Source organism: Amblyomma maculatum, chromosome 8, assembly GCF_055883805.1.
Source record: "Amblyomma maculatum isolate TAMU_Amacu chromosome 8, ASM5588380v1, whole genome shotgun sequence".
In the NCBI taxonomy this organism is placed as follows: domain Eukaryota; kingdom Metazoa; phylum Arthropoda; class Arachnida; order Ixodida; family Ixodidae; genus Amblyomma; species Amblyomma maculatum.
In genome coordinates, this window is record NC_139351.1 from 49,783,626 (window position 1) to 49,805,165 (window position 21,540).

The window sequence follows — 21,540 nt, forward strand, 5'->3', positions numbered from 1 at the left end:
GAATTGCAAGGTAATTCAACAAACGAAAGACACTAGCGTAGTCGCGTTAAAATCGTAAAACAGAGCTTGCGTCCACCAAGTTTTGGGACCTGTATTCTGAGGCCTTTTTGCTAATGCAGCATTTTAACGCGATAGCGCAAAGGTCCTGATGAGCAGAAAATCTGGCATCAGCTGCCATCCGCCGGCGTTGCCGCTGTGAGCGAAAAATTACGAGCATAGTTCTGGGAGGCGGTAGATATCCGCTGACATGGCCTAGCACTAATCGAATGCAGGGTCGCCTGAAATTGTTTGACAGCAGCGACGAACTAGGGCCTCTCCTTCACATGAGAGGATAATACCAGGATCAGCCTGTCAGCCCCCTTGCATTCACGTTACCCCGCAGGCCACGCGAGCACGTTCATACGGCTTGGTTTGAGCGGGGCTCTATACGTGGACAGGTAGCCTATATATGCTGTAGCATCATACGCTTCGTTAGGTATTCCCCATAATTTTTAGGCCCTATTTTGTTTCCTTCTAAGCTGTCTGGCCAGTGGGAACTTTGAAATGTTGCAATGTTTAGGAAATTTTATTTCTTTTGCGCTGAAAGACACCGGCAGGCGACATTTACGTTTTATAAGAAGAGCAGCTCGCGGGTTGATCTGGAATTATTTTACGCGCCATTTTGTTTCTGCGCGTGGACCCTCCCCAAGAGCTTCGGGCTATATTTCGAAGGGTGGCTCAACGAGCTTGTTAGTTACGCTCTGTCAGTGCTGTTGAGCCGTTTTGGCGGTAGATGAACCTAATTTGTATTTCCTACTTAATGGGAGTTTGAGTGCCCCATTGGTGAGGTCATTGTTTTCACCGGTGTTAGGTGTTATGACCAATGCGCGGTAATATGAATAACTCAATTTTTGAAACTGTGCCGCCTTGGTGGCTGAGTGGGTACGAACCCCAAAAATTCTACAAGCATTTTGCTCTGCAAGTGCGATGAGAGGAAAGCCTTAACAGCGCGCTGTTTCGTAGCTCTCCACTACGGCACCTCTTCCTCTCTTTTTTGTTTCATTTCCACCTTCATCCCTTCTCTTACGGCGCGGCTCAAGCTTCTGCGGAGAAGCGTGATATATACAGCACCTTTTCTTTCTTGCAAACGAATTAAAAAAGCGCCGATTCCTGTTTTACTGCGTCTCCTGTTTCTGGATACTGTGTGCTGCGTCGCTCGAGGAGGCGTCAATTGGAAGACGCTGCACAGATGTGTCGATCGGATGCCCGGCAGAGTCAGCTTTATATATGCGTGGTGGTGGTGGTTAAAACATTTATAAATAACAATTAAATGGTTACAGAGCTGTTTGGGTTAGAGACGTATCGGTCTCCCCCTCACAATACTAGGTGGACCCCCTATTCCGGGGCCCCATTGGCAAGCAACGCCGCCCGCGTCCGTTGAACCAAGGCCTTTTGAGCCTTGAGGTCTTGACAGCCGAGCAGGGCCGCCTCCCAGTCCTCTCTAGTTGGATTGGGGTTGGGGGGAATGGATGGGTTTGACTGGCACGCCCAGACCATGTGAAAGGTGTCAGCCACCTTCCCACAGTACTGGCACGCACCATTAAAGGACGGGTTGAAATGTTTAAGCACCGCCGGGCACAGTACTGTATTGGTAAAAATTTTGATGAGGAGGCGCTCGTCAGCGCGATCCAGTCCCTTACAAGGGGCCGGGTAGCGCCTGTGCTCCTCCTTGTAGTAATCGGTGATGTCTTTGAATGTAAAGGCCAGATTGTCTGATTGCGCTTCCAAGGACAAGGAGATAGCCCGGGGAGAGAGTGCGCGGGCGGCCTGATCGGCCTGTTCGTTTCCCGTGAGTCCCTGGTGACCGGGTGCCCAAATGAGATTATGCAGAGTTGGGTCTATGTATCGGCAGCTAGATTGCAATATACGCCGGGCAAGCGGGGGAGCCCATCCCAGCCTATAATTCCGACAGGCCCCTCGCGAGTCGGTGATGATGTGTTTCGGATTGGGAATACTGAGAGCCAGAGCGATAGCAATCTCCTCCGCGTGAGTGGTGCTGTAGGCTTTGAAAGTTAGCCTGTTAACCGTGTTTGTGTTGTGTACGACTGCAGCCGTATACCACCCCCCATGGTAAGGGCCGGCAACATCCACATAATACACGTGTTGCTGGTGACCATAGTATCGCTCCAACGCTTCCGCGCGCGCCTGGCGACGACCGTTATGGTCTTCTTCGGACATGTTGCGGGGAAGGGGTCGGACCTGGAGGGCGCGTCTCCAGAGTTCTGGCACTCTCACCCTTTCCTCAATGTGGTAATCGTGTTTGATGTGTAGCCGGTCCAAGAGGCGGCGACCGGACGTGGTCTGTGTAAGACGCGTGTATTGGCTTAGTAAGTGGGCTTCTCGTAGCTCCCGGAACGTGTTCACCACGCCCAGAGACAGAAGTTTCTGGGTGGACGTGCTGACCGGAAGGTCGAGAGCCCGCTTGATGACTTTCCGGTAGATAGCCTCCAATTGATCCTCATCGCGTTTACGCAGGTACAAGTAGGGTGTCGAGTAGAGGATTCTGCTCGTTACAAAAGCATGTGCAAGCCGCAGTGCATCCTTGCTTCGTAATCCGCCCCGCTTGTTGGAGACCCGGCGGACCATACGGCCCACCTGGTCTCCCACCATACGAAGTTTGGCCAGAGTGGTGTCAACTCTGCGTTGATGGTGTATGAAGAGGCCAAGGACGCGGATCTCTTTGGCCTCCCGGATCGGTCCCGAGGGGAGACTGATGCGAAGCTGAGTTGTGTCTCGAGGGGATGGACGTACGTGCACAAATTCAGATTTAGCTGGGGCGCACTGGAGTCCGCAGTAGGTCGCGTAGTCGTCGACTACGGTCGCCGCTGCCTGCAGGCAGGACTCCATGTGGCCCAGGTTACCTTGCGTGGCCCAGATTGTGATATCATCCGCGTAAAGTGCGTGATGTATCCCGGGAAGAGAAGCCAATTTGGAGGGAAGATGAAGCATGGCTAAATTGAAGAGGAGGGGAGACAATACAGCGCCTTGAGGTGTTCCCCTCGAGCCGATGGTGTATGGCCCGTGTTCCGCATCTTGTATGCGTATGTAGGCTTGGCGGTCTGTAAGGAATTGTTTTACGTAATTGAAAGGTTTGTTACCACAGTTGGTGTGACTGAGGTGATCGAGGATTACTTCGTGCTTCACATTGTCAAATGCGCCTTTAAGATAGCAGCAGCGGCTGTGGTCAAGCAAGAACACTGTTAATTCTTCATCCATTCCTCAGGTTTCTGCTGGGCTGCTGTCCTCTTCAGTGGTCCAGAATATTACCGCACGTGCCGTCCGCCTACGTGCCATCTTCATATCTTCCTGCCAGTCAAGGCTGCTTGGACGGGACCTCCTGCGTCTGCGCGGACTGCCGGTGTTCCTTATAAAAGTCGCCGCCGACATGGCTCCGGATTCATAGCAGCAGCGGCTGTGGTCAAGCAAGAACACTGTTAATTCTTCATCCATTCCTCAGGTTGGTGCTGTTGGCATCCTCTTGTCATATTAGTGTATTTAGGTATTTCACCACAGCTGCTGCTGCTGCTCCTCTGCTTAGGCATTTTTGAATAGCCCGCCGGGGTGGCGCAGTGGTTACGGCGCTCGACTACTGTTCCCAAGGACGCGGGATCGAATCCCGGCCTCGGCGGCAGCTTTTCGATGGAGGCGAAAAGCAAGGCGCCCGTGTGCTGTGCGTTGTCAGTGCACGTTAAAGAACCCCAGGTGGTCGAAATTTCCGGAGTCCTCCACTACGGCGTCTCTCATAGCCTGAGTTGCTTTGGGACGTTAAACCCCACAAACCAACCAAACCAACCAACCATTTTTGAATATTTTGTCCAGGGATCTGACTGCTTTAATCACAATGCCGACGAATGCTCAGCTTGCTAATCAAATCGAAAGCCTCGAAGCTAGGTTCAATGAAAAGTTGCATGAACTTGTTGACGAGCTTATAACGAACATCAAGGAAAAATTGACTGATGAGGGACTCGACTTCGGTGGCCTTAACACAAAGGTTGAGTGAATGACCGCGAGCCTCCAGATATTCAACAAACTGGTTGAAGACGTGCGTGACCGGCAGATTGATCTCGCCGCCTCTAATAAAGCGCTTAAAGCTGAGAACGATGCTCTTCGAAAAATAGTAATTGATCTCGAGCAATACTCCCGACTCAACAACATTGAGATCAAGGGAGTGCCTTACACACAAAGCGAGGATTGCGCGGCCATCGTGTCGGCAATTGGCGAAAAAATTGAATGTCCTGTGTTGGCCACTGATCTAGAGATCGTTCATCGTGTACCAACAAAAACGAACGAACAAAACATCGTAGCCAGTTTCTACTCTCGGTCACACAAAAGCGAGTTTGTGAGAAAGGCACGAAAGGCCAGACTGAACACTAGCAGTCTTGGCTTTCAAGGAGAAGTCAAGAACCCAGTCTTTGTTAATGATCATCTTTCGCCAGATAACAAAAAACTGTTTGCAAAAGCCCTAAAGCTTAAGAAAGAAAAAAAGTGGAAGTTTCTGTGGACCGACAATTGCCGTATCAAAGCGCGCCAAACCGACGACAGTGACGTGTTCCGTATTTGTAGCGAATCTGATCTTTCCATCTTTTCATAATCTTGCCCATTCATAATAAGTAATCGTATTTCTTCGTTTTTTGGTGTTTTTTTTTTTTTTGCAACGACGACTTACTTTTCACCTTCTCAGCTTGAAGCCTTTCTTTCTGTCCCGTGCCGTTCATTTATTCATTTCAATGCGCGTAGCCTTCGCAAACATTCCGATGACATTTCTAATTTCCTATCATCGATTCATCACAATTTTTCGCTTATCTGTATCAGTGAAACATGGCTAAGCTCCCACGACCAATACTTACACTCTTTTCCGTCTTACTCAGCCGAATACTGTCATCGAGGGGATAGTAACCATGGTGGCGCTGCTATATTTATATCATCTACGTTCCATTACTTCAGACGCTCGGACTTGTCAATCAACACGACTAATTGTGAGTCTGTATGGATTGAGCTTGATAAGTCGTTTGTGTCACAAGATTCAAGAAACATTATCATCGGTTGCTTATATCGATCTCCTTCATCATCCGTTAGTGAATTCTGCTTGGCTTTTGAAGAAATTTTAAATAAGCTTTCACTGGAACAAAAAAATGTCAGTATCATGGGTGACATTAACATCAACCTTCTAGATGCTTCAACGCCTTCATATCATGAATACAACAACTGCATTAATGGCCATGGCTTCGAATGCCTATTAAAAGTACCTACAAGATGCCCTAATAACGGAAACAGTTCACTTATTGATCATGCGCTTTCTAACTTAATTACTTCCCCCGATGCTGGCGTAGTCGAAGTTGAATTAACAGATCACCACCCTATTTTTGTACGAATAAAATCTATCCCCGTTGATAATCATGTGCAGGTTACTAAGAAACGCTTGAAATCCTCACTATTTTATGAAACAATTGCTAACATAGATTGGCTACCAATTACTTTGATTGATGACCCTGAAATTGCTTACGAAGCATTCACTGCTGTACTTGCGAAAGCTCTTGATACATCATCTACAACAGTGACATATTGCAGAAAAAGGTATCACAACCCTTACAACCCATGGTTAACTACCGGTCTCTTGAAATGTCTACGGAAAAAGGATAATCTGTATAAAAAGACTAAGAAGCAGCCGTTTAATATTAATTTACGGACACGATATAAAACTTATAGCAATATACTTGGCAGGCTACTCAAAACTGCGAAGAAAAAATATTATGAATCTGAAATAAACCAAGCTGGTAGTGATTCTAAAAAACAATGGAAAGTGATCAATTCTTTATTAAATAGAACTCCTACTACGGCTCCTATAAAGGAAATCCAGACAGACACACATGTTTATCGTGATACTAGTGACATTGCGAATGCTTTCATTGATTCATTTGCCAGCGATCAACCTCACGTTACTCACCCCATTCACATGTACCCCCGTCTACCTCATAGTTTCTTCCTTTTCCCGGTTTCTCCTGATGAGGTGCGCACTGTCATTATGAATCAGAAAGATGCAAGCCCAGGCCTTGACAACTTCCATTCTTTCCATATCAAGCTAATATCTTCTCTGATTTGCTATGTGTTCTCTTACATCGTCTACTTAATCTTCAAGACCGGTATCTTCCCTAGCACACTAAAAAAAGCCAAACTAATACCCGTCTTCAAAAAAGGTGACAGCCGCCTAACAAGTAACTATCGTCCCATTGCTATTCTTTCCTTTTTTAGCAAAGTAATTGAAAAGCTGTTTGTCGTCCGTCTGACAAAATACCTCACAAAATTTAACATCATATCTTCTAATCAGTTCGGCTTCAGGTCTGGTTTTTCAACTGAATTAGCCTTAATTTCTTTAACTGATATGATTAAAGATATTATTGATCGTGGTCAATTAGCTGGCGCATTATTCATTGATCTTTCGAAGGCATTTGACTCAATTAATCACAACATACTTTTAGATAAATTAAATGCCCTTGGAGTATCTGGTCCTGCACTTTCATTTATCCGTAGCTACCTACTAAACCGAATCCAAGCAGATTGCATATCTGATACTTACTCTACACCTAAGACTACTAATGTTGGCGTTCCTCAGGGTTCTATCCTTGTACCACTTCTTTTTGTTTTATTTATTAATGATCTTCCCTCGTGCCTTAAATCTTCTGAATGTATATTATACGCTGATGATACTACCGTACTAGCATCTGACTCGTGCATAGATTCTTTAACACGCAAATTGAATACCGATGCAGCAAACATAGCAATCTGGTGTCGAAATAACATGCTTACAATTAATGCATCCAAATCTAGCTTTGTCATCTTTTCGTCTCCTCTCAAGGCTATTCCTGCATCTTTACATATTTCCCTTAACTCTCACATACTCTTTGCCACTGATCATGCGATGTTCCTTGGCATAGATCTTGATTGTCACTTAAAATTTAACAGACATATATCCTCCCTTTTAAAAAAAATTAGCATACGGCATAAGGGTGCTCATCAAGGTGCGAAACTACTTCAGTTTACATACGCGCATTTCTCTCTACTATGCTTTCATCCATGGCCATATGAACTATTGTATTTCGTCTTGGGGAAACACATACAGAACACACATAGCTCCGCTACAACACATACAAAATCAAGCCATATGCATCATTACTTCTAACAGCCATTTGTGCAGTGCTGCGCCCTTGCTGCAAGCTCATAACATCCTTGAAGTATCATCCATGTTTCATTATTCTATTGGCATCCTCGTATTTAAATTCATGAATGGATCACTTCCCATCTCAATAATTAATAGTGCCCAGCTCCCGAGACATAGCTTCACTCGGTTTTCATGCCAAAATAATATTTTACTGCCGAAACCCAGAACTAATTACGGCAAATTCACAGTTAATTTCTCTGGCTCATTTCTGTGGAATTCATTACCATTCAGAATTAAGCAATCTTCTAATATTCATGCCTTCAAGCGTAATTTTCGTACTTTTCTGCTATCGGGCTAAAAAAATATAAAAAAATTAATTGATAAAAATACTTATGCCACATACAATTGTTTTCCACTGTTTTGCATTTATATAACATGTTCTCAATTTATATTCTGTTTATATTACGCTATCATGTATTTCTGCGTGTTCCACATTTATATTATATAACAGTTACAGTTTTCATCCGCTGTTGTTTGCACATAATTATTTTTGTTTTGTATACTTGTAACAGGAGGTCCCCTGTGCAGCCATTGGCTTTGGGACCTCCTCCTGTACTTACCAATATTTGTATTCATTCGTTGCATTGAATCAATAAATTCTGAATTCTGAAAAAAAAAGGCCAGGACCACCTTGTCATTATGGGGGCATTCGACAGGATCTAATATGTCGTGGTGGAGCTGAAGGAGTATATCCTGTGCTGATTTTTGAGGGCGGAAACCGAACATGGTGTCCGCGAAAATGTGCTGTGTATCGAGAAATTCGGAGAGTCTGTCGCGCACCATTGTCTCCATCAGCTTGCCGACACAAGACGTGAGAGAGATGGGGCGAAGGTTCTCCACATCAATAGGTTTGCCGGTTTTCGGGATAAAGGTGACGAGAGCCGACTTCCAATCGAGAGGGAGAGGAGTGTCTCCGTCCCCAATACTATTGATGTATTTTAGAAGCACGACATATGCTGCATCGGAAAGGTTGGCCAAAAGTTTGACCGTAACCTTGTCGCGCCCGGGTGCAGTGCCGCGTTTCATCTTGCTTAAGGCCGCCCGGAGGTCATGGAGCTGGAACGGAGTCTCCAGCTCCGTGTTCTCTTTGCCTGCATACGAGTAGGCGACCGCCCGGGGGTCCTTGGTGGTGCACAGGTATCAATCCATGAGTGTGTGCGCTAGCTGTGTTGTCGTTCCTGTAAAGTTGTGCGTGACTTTATATAAGTGGCGTTGGGTTTCCGTGCGTGTTTGTGTTGGATCGATGAGCGCGCGGAATAGGCGCCACGTATTACGACCAGACATCTGGCGCGCAGCCGTGTTGCACCTGTCTACCCAGTTAGTGTCGGCTAGCTGAGCAGCATATTCCGCGGCTTGATGTGTGAGTTCGAGGATGCGTTTTTTGAGGCGTTTGTTATGTTTCTGTTTTTTCCGTCTTTTGGTGAGGCTGCGGCGGCCCTCCCAAAGATGTAGGAGGTGGTTGTCTACGTCCGTTTACGTTTCCGTGAGCTGTATCTGCCTTTCGTGTTGTTTCAGTGCAGACGTGAGTGATTTGTACCAGGTGTCATATCCCGACTAAAGGGTGTCTACGATAGACAGAGAGGTGCGAAATTTTGTCCAGCGTTTCAGTGGACGCGTGTAGGTGGTTGTGTAGATTATACAGTGATCACTACCAAGAGTTTCCTCTGTGTTCAGCCAGTCGGCATGGCGTATGTTGCGTGTAAATGTGAGGTCCGGGCAAGTGTCGCGTTAAATCGAATTTCCTACACGTGTTGGGTTGGTGGGGTCGGTGTGGAGGGGGAGTCCGAGTGTAGAGAAAAGTTCCGCAAGCTTCCTCCCACGTGTGTTCTCCCGGGGATACCCCCAGAGCCTGCTGTGAGCATTAAAATCACCGACAATCAGAAGTGGGTCCTTTCCCGCTACCTGCATAGCTTGCGTGAAAATTTCGCTTAACGTAACATTTTTAAGTTTCGGGGGACAGTACATGTTTAGAATGTGTACAGGTGGGTCAGACCGCCTTAGGGGCAGTACTGACACCATCGTGTACGCGAACGGTGGTGTTGTGGGGAGTGTGACTTCCTGTCCAGTATATTGCCTGTGAACAAGTATACATGTCTGCGGGTTGTGTTGAAATGTAGTGTAGTTTGTGAGCTTGACGCCTGCGCCGGGTTCCTGAAGGGCAACCGCGGCAACGAGGAATTCAGAGGTCTCAAGGTAGAGGCGGAGTTCATCCCGCTGCTTGCTGTTCTTGAGACCTCTGCAATTCCACTGCGTTAGTGTAAGCGGCTGAGTTGTTCTTATATATGCGTGAATCGCCGGGTTAAGTCAGCGATAAGCACCGTACATGGCGTTACGACCGAAGTTGATGTCATGATGACATTATTCCGGTCATGTTCAATGACTGTGCTCGCGTCACTATTACTGTCATCAGCTCTCGTTGTAATCATCAGGAATTGTTACTGTCATCATCACTGCCACTATCATCATCACTAACTGTCACTACCACTAACCGCCGCTATTACTATCGGTCATAATTTACCGCTAACTCACGTTCTTCACTGACAGCTTTAAAGGTAAACAGAACCCCGCGTAGTCTCGCGAAGTTTTGACACTTCTCGCAGACGCACGCGAGCACTGACGGACAATTATAAGCCTGAAAGGCTTTCGCCCTAAAATGCTGGATCGCATCCCGGCCGCAGGGGCCACTCATCTTTAGAGGCGAAAAAACAAGGCGCCCGTGTGCTTTGCGTTGTAAGTGCACATTAATAACCCAGGGTTGTCAATATTTCCTGAGTCCTCCACGAAAGCTTCCTTTATAAACTAGCCGACCTCATGGAGAAAACCAACAGTGCTTGGCCTAGTCCGGCATATCCCTGTTACATCACCATATGCGGCAAGAGTCATGTACGTTATAGTTGTATGTAACCCTAGGGGGCAGGAGAAAAATTGATGAACATCAGTAAAGGAGAATATTCCCTACTGCTGTCGCTACGATTATCGCTACAACATTTTCAAGACTCCCCTATACGTAGTTCCCGACGGAAACGCGACTTTTAGAGTTTTTGTGGACCTCATTTTAATTTTAAAATAAATGTTGTTCACAGACAAAGAAAAAGTCCGCTTATGTCATCGCTACAAAATGTGCGGAACACGATGCGCCAAGTATTTTTTAATGAGGTATATCTTGACGTCAATGGTAATGACTTGTGGTCCTTCACGCGCAGTGAATAGTTCACTGAACTTCATTTACGTTTTTGGTCACCTAAAGCAAAAATGGTGCAGAGAACAAAAACGTATGCCCTCTGCTCGATCCGCAGTATTTGTTTCGTATTACCGTGCAGGCATTACAAGAAAGTGACATTACTTAGTCCAGATTGTGCGCTATATTTTCGGTGTGGCTTTACTGCAAGCTAAAGTCGATAGAACAATCTCTCGACCACGCCGTTAATGTAATAAAATATAGATAAAAGTAATGCAAATTCCCATCATGTCTAACACGGTTTGATAAAGATAAAAAACAGAGGTTCAAAAAATATAGACAATTGAGAGGTATTTTAGTTCCGTGCCGAGGGACACTCTAAATTTTGTTTGACCCTTGTCTTCCTCTTCAAATGTGGAAGTCCTCAGCGATGCCTTGTTCCTAGGTCGTGGTTGACTGTTTTTTTTTTTTTTTTTTGTGGCCGATAGTCTCGAAGTTTTTCGGTGTCAGAGGTTCTTGGTTAGGTTTCTTGACTGTGTGATTTTTGCCACAAAGTGCTTGTTTTTGTGGGCCCTTTCGAAACCCCTCTCCAAAATGTTATATGATATTGCTACAGACAGGAGGATCTTACTGGTCTCTGGCTTCAGACGAATAATACCTATTTCTGCTGGATTGATACGTGGCCTATCTCCCTAGTGAGTATGAGCCTTTATCTAACGGCCTAACAACAAGAACAGAAGCGCGCTCGCTAGGCCCGCTCCTAGCACTAAAACTATCTCATCGCAATGTTGTCGCCCCGTAAAATATTGGTGGAGCTTGCGATGTAGTATCCCTCCTTATCCTGACCCCGAGCTTCAGCGCCCTGCGTGTGCTTACGTCGTTGGAAGCGGGTTTCAGTGGCGTACGTTCGAGCTGTTTTCGAACTTCCAGACTCTACCTGGTCTCGCCATTCTCCCGCCCCGACCACAAGCTATGAATGAGACATCTCATCACAGAGGTCCCCATTGACCCAGGATGCCGCCACTAATGTGCACAGTGCCCCTGAACAATGCCGTTCGATGCGTGCCTGGGAATCGGCCTCAGATTTTGGACACCTGTGGCCCGAGAACTTCCTCGGCCAGGCTTCGCCCGGTCTTCACCCCGGCGCTAAACCATTACCTTTCTTTTTTCTGCTGCCTTAATCCTTCAAGTCACGCTCAAATCCTTAAATGCGTCGGATTGCCTTCAACTGTGTGCCTTATTTACGATCGGGAAGATCCCCTGGTGTCTCCTACAATGTTATACGAAGCACGAAGAATAAACTGGCAGTGACATGGGCAGGAGCGTTCGCGCTAGGCTTGCCGTAATTATTAAAATGTTCTCATTCCTATGTGTCATGGTAGCTCTTCGTTGGCTTTCCACACCGTAATACTATTTATTTAATGCCAGTTGCGAGAAACCTGCTGACAGTGGTATGATGGATTTATAATGTTATCTAGCCACGTTGCCACTCCCCCTGATAGTCTACTTGCGCCCTGTTTTCGAGCTACACTAATTAATTGGAAGGCAATAAAGGCATTCTGTATAGTCGGCTTGTATATATTCCAGCGGTCGTTCAATACATTTCATTTCATTTATTGTATCCTCAGGGCTTTCGCATTACAGAGGGGGTGGGAGCAATGGAACAAAACAAAGGCAAGTACAGGAGGAAGCATGACACAAAACGATACTGTTGAAAATAGCACAAAACGAAATTCAACAAAAGAGAATATTGTATATATGAGTCAACAGAAAGCAACAAAAAATAACATACAAAATAAATTCGTGAAACAACTAGGGATTAATTATTTCTCGATTTCCTTTTACGGTTTCTGGTATCTTATTTTTTGCTTTCATGATAAAGATAAAGGTCGATTGTGTCTTTTCCTCTCGGTATTTGTACTTCATCGATCCTGCAAAACTAATCACTGCAGAAAATCAATCGCGTCCAGTAGGATGCTTTCATGAGGGCGATTTACGAAAGGTTACTGCTTGAAAATCACTTTATTTTATTTACAGTGCGATTCTATATATGGCGCTTGCTGGAGACGTCTTTAGGCTATTTTACTGCTTTCTTCGTTGCGGCGTATATTCTCAGCACCATCACTCTCATTTCCTTACTAATCCCTTCAACTTCAAAATTGGTTAATGATTCATAGAGGAACCACATGAAATGATGGCGAAATCCATGAGCAATCGATGTGGCGCAATTCTTTCCTTAACTCTGCTGCTGGTTTGGCATCAAGGTCAGCCATAGACATCAAAACTGACTACAGCAATTTGATTTCTACTTATAATAAGATTCAAAGCGATGAATGCCTAAAGGAGAGAATAAAATAATATTAGGATAGCACTACAAAAGGTCTTTGCCATTAACTGACAGCCCTCGCATATTTCTGCCGCTTATAGTAATTTGCGAGCCAAAACGGAACATAAAATGCTATATACATAAAAATAACTATCAGGAACACTTTGGAAATAAACTGTGTGTTCTTATTCCTGCGTCTAAAATTTGCACAGACGGCTCAAACGAATGAGAAGAGCACACTGATGTTAAAGACAATTCTGTTCATTCCCGTTCCCTGCGTTTCTTAAAATGCCACAATAACATGGCCACCTGAATGAGGCACGAGGCAGCGAAGGTTGCTCAGCAACAGAGCCAGTAGCAGGCACGTGCATTTTCTTTTCCTTCGTCCTTCAGTAGCAACAACAACACGATGAGGCGGGAGTTGAAATGCTGCCAATAGAAAAGGGGATTAAACCAAGCAGCGAACCATTGACAAACACTCAAGCAATTTAAGCGCTGCAGTCAACGGTTTCTCCTACTTGGAGTCAAGCAACTCTGCGGTATTTCTAAAACAAATATAATAAAATAAATTAAAACTAAGCAAGTGTACTCGGCGAATCTTTGGTACCACTCGCACAAAAGTTCGCCGTTGCCATTAAGTGGGGGAACAAGGAAGCCGAAATGTCTCAGTCGCGGTCTTCTGTTGACATTCCTGTTTTATTTCTTGACGCAGCGGAAGAAAAGTGAGATGGCTGTCGACGTGTTAAAGCTACTGCAAGACATAGATCGACAATATTTTATGCTATAACGAACTCGATTTAGGTTTCAAGAAAGGAGAAGACAACGCCCCCTGTCCCATTACCGGGTCAACCGGTGCGGTTTAGGCATTGCATGGTGGATATTGAAGAAGCTACTTTTACTGCATAACTTGAATCCATTATCGACACTATAACTTCTTAGGCTAGTACACGCTGAGTTTGATGTTATAGTGGCAGTTTTATATTATTATATTGATGAGTCACTGCAAAATTGACTTTAGTCTACTCAGGCTGCTGCTGGGCTGTAAACTCGAAGTGAAGGTTGCCTTCAAGAAGGAATTCTGGCTGCCCTCTGAATGACATTTCGAAGATGATTTACCACTCCGACATGTTTATAGACTGTTGTCGTCACAGCTTGCTTCTGCATGCGCACTGGTATTAAAACGATGACAAGCCCAACAGTTGATTTCTAACCTTTCCAGCAATATACCGCATAAGGCCGTACTTTGTGAATTGGAAGCATCGTTGCTAAGAATAGGTCACGTCGAGGATATTTGAAAAACGCACATACCTAGATAGGCAATTTTAACTAAAAGGTTATCACAACACCGGTAACTGCTTTGAACTATTTAATTTGACACATTTCGATAAAACTCAGACTTGTTTACGCGTTTACACTTGGAGCAGATTTCTCCCGTTTTCATTGTGCTGCACCCTAAGACAAATGCCGTCGACGGTGGAAAATGTCCACTAATATTTACGCTGCAGCATTTTTACGTTCGCTAATAATAATAATAATAATAATAATAATCAATCAATCAATCTTTATTTATTGTGCGCAGGAACAACCATGTGGTCTTCGTGCTGCAGCACGAATAAAAAAATGAAAATGCACAAACATGTTTACACACACAGAGAGAACACAAAAGAAGAAATAAATAATACATAAAATGAAACTGCGACGAAAAGTATCACGGAAAGTAAGCAATCAATGAGTAGCATCACTTATATACACAGTGAGAGAATTTTTGAGCACATCAGGAAAAAAAAAAAGAACGGTAGATAGAGGAGAAAAACACAACAAATAACTGACATCGCTTATAGTAATAGAAAAATATACATTAAATAAACAACCATTCCAGGCGCAACAAGTGCATGGTACTTAAAACACAGGCTAGAAATACAGAATAATACAATAAAAAAGTAGAATTGAACACGGGACAGTAAGATTCGAATATAAAGTTTAAAGTTGAAATATAAGTAAGAAACGGTAAAAAGCAGTTCAAGATACAGACAGCATTGAACAGGAGAAAAAGCAAAAAGTGAAGTTAATACAATATTAAGACCAGAAAGTGGGAGTTATATGTGATAAATAATAATAATAATAATAATAATAATAATAATAATAATAATAATAATAATAATAATAATAATAATAATAATAATAATAATAATAATAATAATAATAATAATAATAATAATAATAATAATAATAATAATAATATAAGATTAATAATAATAATAATAATAATATAAGATTAATAATAATAATAATAATAAATTTATTGCCACAACACATTGGGATACATACAGACTCGGGCCTGTCAAAGCCAAGACATGGCTTTCAGGACTAGGCCCGGTCAAAATGGGCGGCGAAAAATAAAGGTAATAAAATATCAGGGTACGCACACACGCACACACTGAAATACAAATACTAAGGAATATACATTGCACAAAAAGAAATTAAAAAAATTGGAGCTTGCAAGTTTCCTGCGTCATTTAGAATTAAAACTTCACAGATTTGAGCATTTTTTTACGGTGCCTTTAGAAGTAGCGGAGAACACCTGGTCAGGAAGCATATTGATTATTGTAGGGACATATACACATAGTCTTGCTTTGCCTTATCTGGTAGCGTATCTGGCGACCGTGTATCGTTGACAAATCCGTAGTGTTATGGCAGAAACTGCTCTCGTCTTGAAAGCAGGATTCCAAAAGTGCCGAAGATAAACAATTTGCTTATATAAATTTTCAAAGGACGGAAAACCAAGAAAATTAAACAAGTTTACTTGAGGGGGAAAGGAATGTTCACAGAAGGTAATTTTCAACATATATTTTAGAAGAGCGTCTACCCGATCATGCCACTCTTGCGAAGAGTGCGCAAACACTATGATGCCATATCTTATAACACTGTATGCAAGTGCACGCATGATTGTCTTTTTTTCCGATAAAGGAAGGAAAGATTTAACTGTAAACAGTAACCATGCCATTCTACGTACTCTGCCACAAACGTAAGCCATGTGGCTATGCCATGAGAGATCGCTGTCAAAGTAAATCCTTAGATATTTCATACAATCAACATTTTCTATTGGAGTACAATGGCAGTCTTTATCATTGTGCGAGGGCAAAAAAATCGATTCACTCAGTACTGTTGTCTTCATTGGGTTTCTAAAACAGACCAGTTTTGTTTTTTGTTGGTTTACCAAAAGACCATTCATGGAAAACCAGTTTATTGCAATACAGATATATTCTTGCAGGGAAGCAACAGCACTTTTGAAGGAAATATGCTTCGTAAGTAAAACCGTATCGTCGGCGTACTGAAAGACCAAGGCATTTGTTACTGCTGACGCGAAGTCATTTATAAATAAATTGAAAAGCAATGGTGATAGGATGGACCCTTGAGGAACCCCAGCTCCAACATCTGACGGCTGCTAACGGCTGTGGTAAAATCAAGGGCTACGACTTGTTAGTGATCTTCCAAAATAACTTCTCAATGGGTCATGAAATGGCCCTCTAAATTCAATCAGGTATAATTTTTGCAACAAAATTTTATGATTTACTGCGTCAAATGCCTTGGCGATATCTAGAAACAAGCCACATGCAAATAAATTGTGACCAAAATTTATATACAATTCATCTGCAAATTCTTTGAGAAGTGAAAGCGTTCCACAAGCTTCGATGAAACCGAACTGTCGGTCATATAGAATAGAAAACGTTTTTCACAAATTATGTCATGGCACTCTAAAATAAATTTTCTAAAATGTGGGACAGTTCTGGCAAAACGGATATTGGTCTCTAATTCTCAAGGTTCTCTCTTGCCAAATTTGTGCATTGGTCTCCCAATGGCTGTTTTTAACATGTTGGGTATTGCGGCAGTCTCTAAGAATCCGTTAAGGATAAAAAGAAGGATATTCTCAAGATTCCCATAATTTCTCTGAAGTAGAGATACTGCAATGCCATCAAGACCAGATGGTTTGTTACGTTTGAAGCTAAAGATTATACGCGCCAGGTCCACTCACGATAGTTTTGGTAGAAAGGCGGACGCAGATATGGAACGTGTAAACGAATACCTATCTTGTTACAAGGATGAATTGGGCTGAGATACCCACGCTAATTGCTTGTTGAACAATTCAGCTGTTTCTTGGGGGCTACCTGAAAAAATTATAATAAAATATAATAATAATAACAACAATTATTGATATAATAATATTAATAATAATAATATTAATAATAATAAAGCGGTCACAGACAGCTTGACGAGGCCGCAAGATCCTTTATGCACTTGTCGTTTCACAGCGTCGCCAAAACAGAAGGCCACAAAAGAATCTAAAGCCATATTAATAACAACTGAAGCATGAATAACATAAAGAATGAAGCATAATAAACATGAAGCACGAATAAAAATCTCGTCAAAACAGTATTAAACTTCATAGCACATCAATAAATACACAAAATTAAAGCCACGCATCAACAACAAAATCAATACGCAAATCTACACAAGACCTGATACAAAGATGTAATCGACAAGTAAATATTGGCCCACATTACTAGTCATTAGAGGCAAAGCCCGAATGACAACGTAGTCAATTGTTGTGGGAAATCGCATCTTGTAGAATCTGTAGAATAAAATGCGTGCAAATCTGGGAGCTTGTATTACAGGATCACGTAGAACAACGTATAACTTTTCTTCTTGAGCATGAGTTTGGATCTTGAAGCTATATGCAGGTAAATACTATAAGTACCACTCGCATTAGCACAGGTAACAGCAAAGTTCATGGACAAGTCAAAGCGTGTGCCTACACGTTCTAAATAAGGAATGAAACACAAGCTCAGGGGTCGGTAAACTTTGCTATATGTTGCAATGAAAACAACGTACAGCGAGTTTGAAAATCTGCACAAAATTTGTGTCAGTTATGGGGCTGAATACACTGTTATGTTCCTCGGACCTCGCTGTAGGTTTGTGCTTAAAAGGAGCAGCGAGAAAGGTAGCTTTATGTGAAGATGCTAGAAAGACTAGCTAAACAGCTCATATAAATGTCATGGGGTCCATGTTTGAAGCAAAGGGTAAAAACAGTGTTTAACATGTAGAGACATGCCCAGTAAAATAAATGAAGAGCAACAGACGCCGAAAGCTCAATGGCGCCAACATTTGTATTGTACAGATTTTGGCCAGGCAAAATACAAGGCAGAGTGGCTCTTTTCTAATCAGTTTGTCGATGTTACTTGCCTTTTCTGGTCTGGATCTGTCCTTAGTGATCATATTCCCTTGCTGCTTGCAGTGTCTCACTAGAAATTGTTAACGGCTTTTCATTTGCGAGGCTGCTAAACAATATATTTGTCTATTTCACATTATTGTTCATGCTTCTCTTTCAACTTTGCTTTTACTTTGGTTTGAAATCACTCGGGCTATACGGCAGATTTCGTTGTGGAGGGCTCCGGAAATTTCTTCTTTCAACTGAGGTTCTTTGCGTGCGCTGACATCGCACACCAGACGGAAACCTTGCCTTTCGCCTTTTTTGAAATGCTGCCGCCGCGGCCATGATACGATCCTGCTTTCGGGTACAGCACTCAAGCGCCATAACTACAGCGCTGCCGTGGCGGGGCTACCATTTTGCTTTCTATGTGTGATCGTCAATTATTTGTGGTAAATTCTTAGCCGAATCCCTTCGGCCTTCAATGCCATTAGCGAATCACAAATTAGTCAATTATTGTCCATCTTTCATGACCTCAATCCAAGTATTTTGACATTTCCGCTAAGCATTCAGTGCATATTCTTTAGTATATCGTGTCTCTCTGCCTAAAACATATCCCTATGCTAGACTATGGTCGATGTGCAGCCAGTTTATCTTCCAGTACTGTCACATATTGTTCAATACATTCTGATTTCGCAATGCCTGCATGCCTGCTGAATGTCTGAGTAAGTCGAGTTCTTTCACGTAATTTACGAACGCCATCCAAGGGGGTGGCTATATTTCGAATATGTTTTATCAGCTAATTATTGTGTGGAATTCCTAGAGTCCCTTCTGCTAATCCGTATCGTATGTTTTGGTTGAGTGAAGTCTACTGTTTCTCTGATTCTATTAGCCGGAATATATTTTGATGTTATAAAAGGCTTGGAACTATTTTCTAAAACTGTTTCATTTTAGTTTTCGAGTCGAGCTGGTTCTTTTTTTTTTTTTTTGATGTTCTGCATTGTCGCTAACGCGAAGAAAATTTAAGGGTCATTTGCAAATGTCAGCGCTGCTTTGTTCGGGTAGTTAAAACACCTATGCAATAAAATAATAACTAGGTGCTTTTGTAACGATATTTCAGTCTACCGCTGCTTTTACACTCAAATATTTTGTTTTTGGTGCCGGCAGAGTAAAGAGTGCAACGTGGATTATTCGAGGTAAAGGGTAACTCTGTTGTTTTTTTCCACCATTTTGTGTTTTTGGTTGAATTACATTTCTCGGGACGTAATAACTTCAACACACAAAAAAAAAACATTTTTCTAAATTCAAATTAGAAGTTTTTTTAAAAAGGAAACAGAGCAAATAGAAACCGAAACTGCTTTTACGGCCAGAAACGACGTTCCAGTTGATAAAATGGTGCTGTCACACTCAGTATTAGAAAAATACTAATACGTGCGTTGAGTGGTGAAAATAAGGTATGGACATCATGACGCAATACATAAAATGTCTGAGGTAGTTCAATATAAGCCTCACAATTTCGTAATCACGCGGGAAGTGGACAGTAACGCCAGCATACTGTTTGTGACGTCAGAAGCTCAGTGTTGTCCGATGAAATAGTCTCAACTTAAACCCTGAAAACGGCATGTCTTAAAGTCGCGTTGCGCGTCAAAGGAGTTATCGTACGTCGCCCAAATCTTGTAGAATGCTTCAGGATGGAGAGGAAAACCTACAGTAAAATGTTTACTAGAATATTCGAATGTTGAAAAACTTCTGGAGTTGCCCTTTAACCTGCATTCATATGCAACTATTGACAACAATGCACATAAGTAAGAATCGGCATGAACCAATCGATATCGCATAAGGCGACCGCTGATTGATTCGACCATAGGTGCACCGCATCAAATTGTGTAGACTAGTGCACCGTGAACCAGCTCACATCTTCCTCTTCCCGGGAAATGGTTTTAATTGTGAAGCGACTGTGGGATATCGAAAAAAATACACTGCAACAGACATGATCATGAGCTATACTCTTTTTCCTCCGCTCGCACCTAGTTGTCAGAACTAACATAACGTTCCAATGCACTTCATTTGCTAGAGTATTTTTGAAGTGCGAAATATCAAAAAAGTATAGATCGGATTTTAAAGTTTCATATGAGTAGGAATCTGGATGGGAAGTTTGCCATGCACTTATGGGGAAATAGAAATGACATAGCAAGGCGGTGGAGTGATGTTGTGAAAATTGTGCTGACCGTGACCTTTTTATGGGCAGGCCACAATTCGGCCCTATACTGGACTTCAGCGCGCCAAGGGGTGTTTCCGCTTCCATTTCCATATAAATAGCTTGCTCCAACTTTTAGCTGAGATTATCAGCGATAGAGGCGGCCATTTCGAGTACGCGATTTGCGCTAGTTCAACACAGCTTCTCGGCACCACCATTCAATAAAGCTGGAAATTTTACCTCAGGTGTGACGCTTACACTTGCTGCCGCGCGGAGCTGGCGAAGCTCTCTACTCTTCCTTCTGCTACTTTGCTTCTCCTTCTACTTCGAACATTTGCTTCTTCTTCGCACAGCTTGCAAAATTTATTATTTCAATATTTTACCCGTAAATATGGATACAAATATACCATATTGCCAGACAATATGCCTCATAGCCCTCTGCCTGCCTACATTTTCCTTCTATCGCCATGGCTGCCTACCTGGCTCGCCTGCTAGGACTTTCCGATCAGAAATGCCCTCAAAACCTTTGTGTGATCTAGACACGGCGGTGCTGTCCTTGATGTTCGCAGACAGCCACAGAGGAGTTGTGCGCTGGAACCCCTGCTTCGGTTCTGTTGCTCTAACATTCGCATATAGCCATGGAGGAGCACGACGAACCATGTCTAACCATGCATACGTTTGCTCTGTAAACTAGGTCATTTATTTGAGCCTAACTTGTCTTAGCAAACCAGCTTAAGGAAGCATTACAAAGCTTTCGTTTGCAAAGCTGGGCTTAACGGATAGAAGCCGCAGCCATTTTTTAGGATAAACATGAAACACCTATACAATATTTAAAATACATTTTTACAATCATATTGTCAGCACAAAGAAGTCCCCCCAATGAGAACAGATATGGATTTTGGAGCAGAAACGACAGCATTTGGTTCACGAGACCGGCTATCGCTGGACATCCCTGTGTGCATCGATGTTCATAATGTCAGCGCTTTAGTGGATACCGGAGCAGACTTTTCGATTTTGAGTAGGAAACTGGCAGCGACCATTAGGAAGGTTATGACACCATGGTGTAGCACGCAAATACGCACGGCTGGGGGGCATGTAATTGCTCCTATTGGACAGTGCACGGCTAGAATCCAGATTCGTACGTCAACGTTCGTTGTCAGCTGCGTCGTTCTCCGTGAATGTTCTCGTGATTTGATTCTCGGTGGGGATTTCCTGCGGGAATATGGCGCCATCATCGATCTCCGACAGCGAACGGTCTCGTTCTCAACGGAGAAAGAGGCTGCCAACCCCACCGATGGCTGACGTACGTGCGCGCTACGAGTTTCAGCCGATTGTGTTTCAGTGCCTCCCCGCTCCAGCGTGTTTGTGAGTGTTGTGT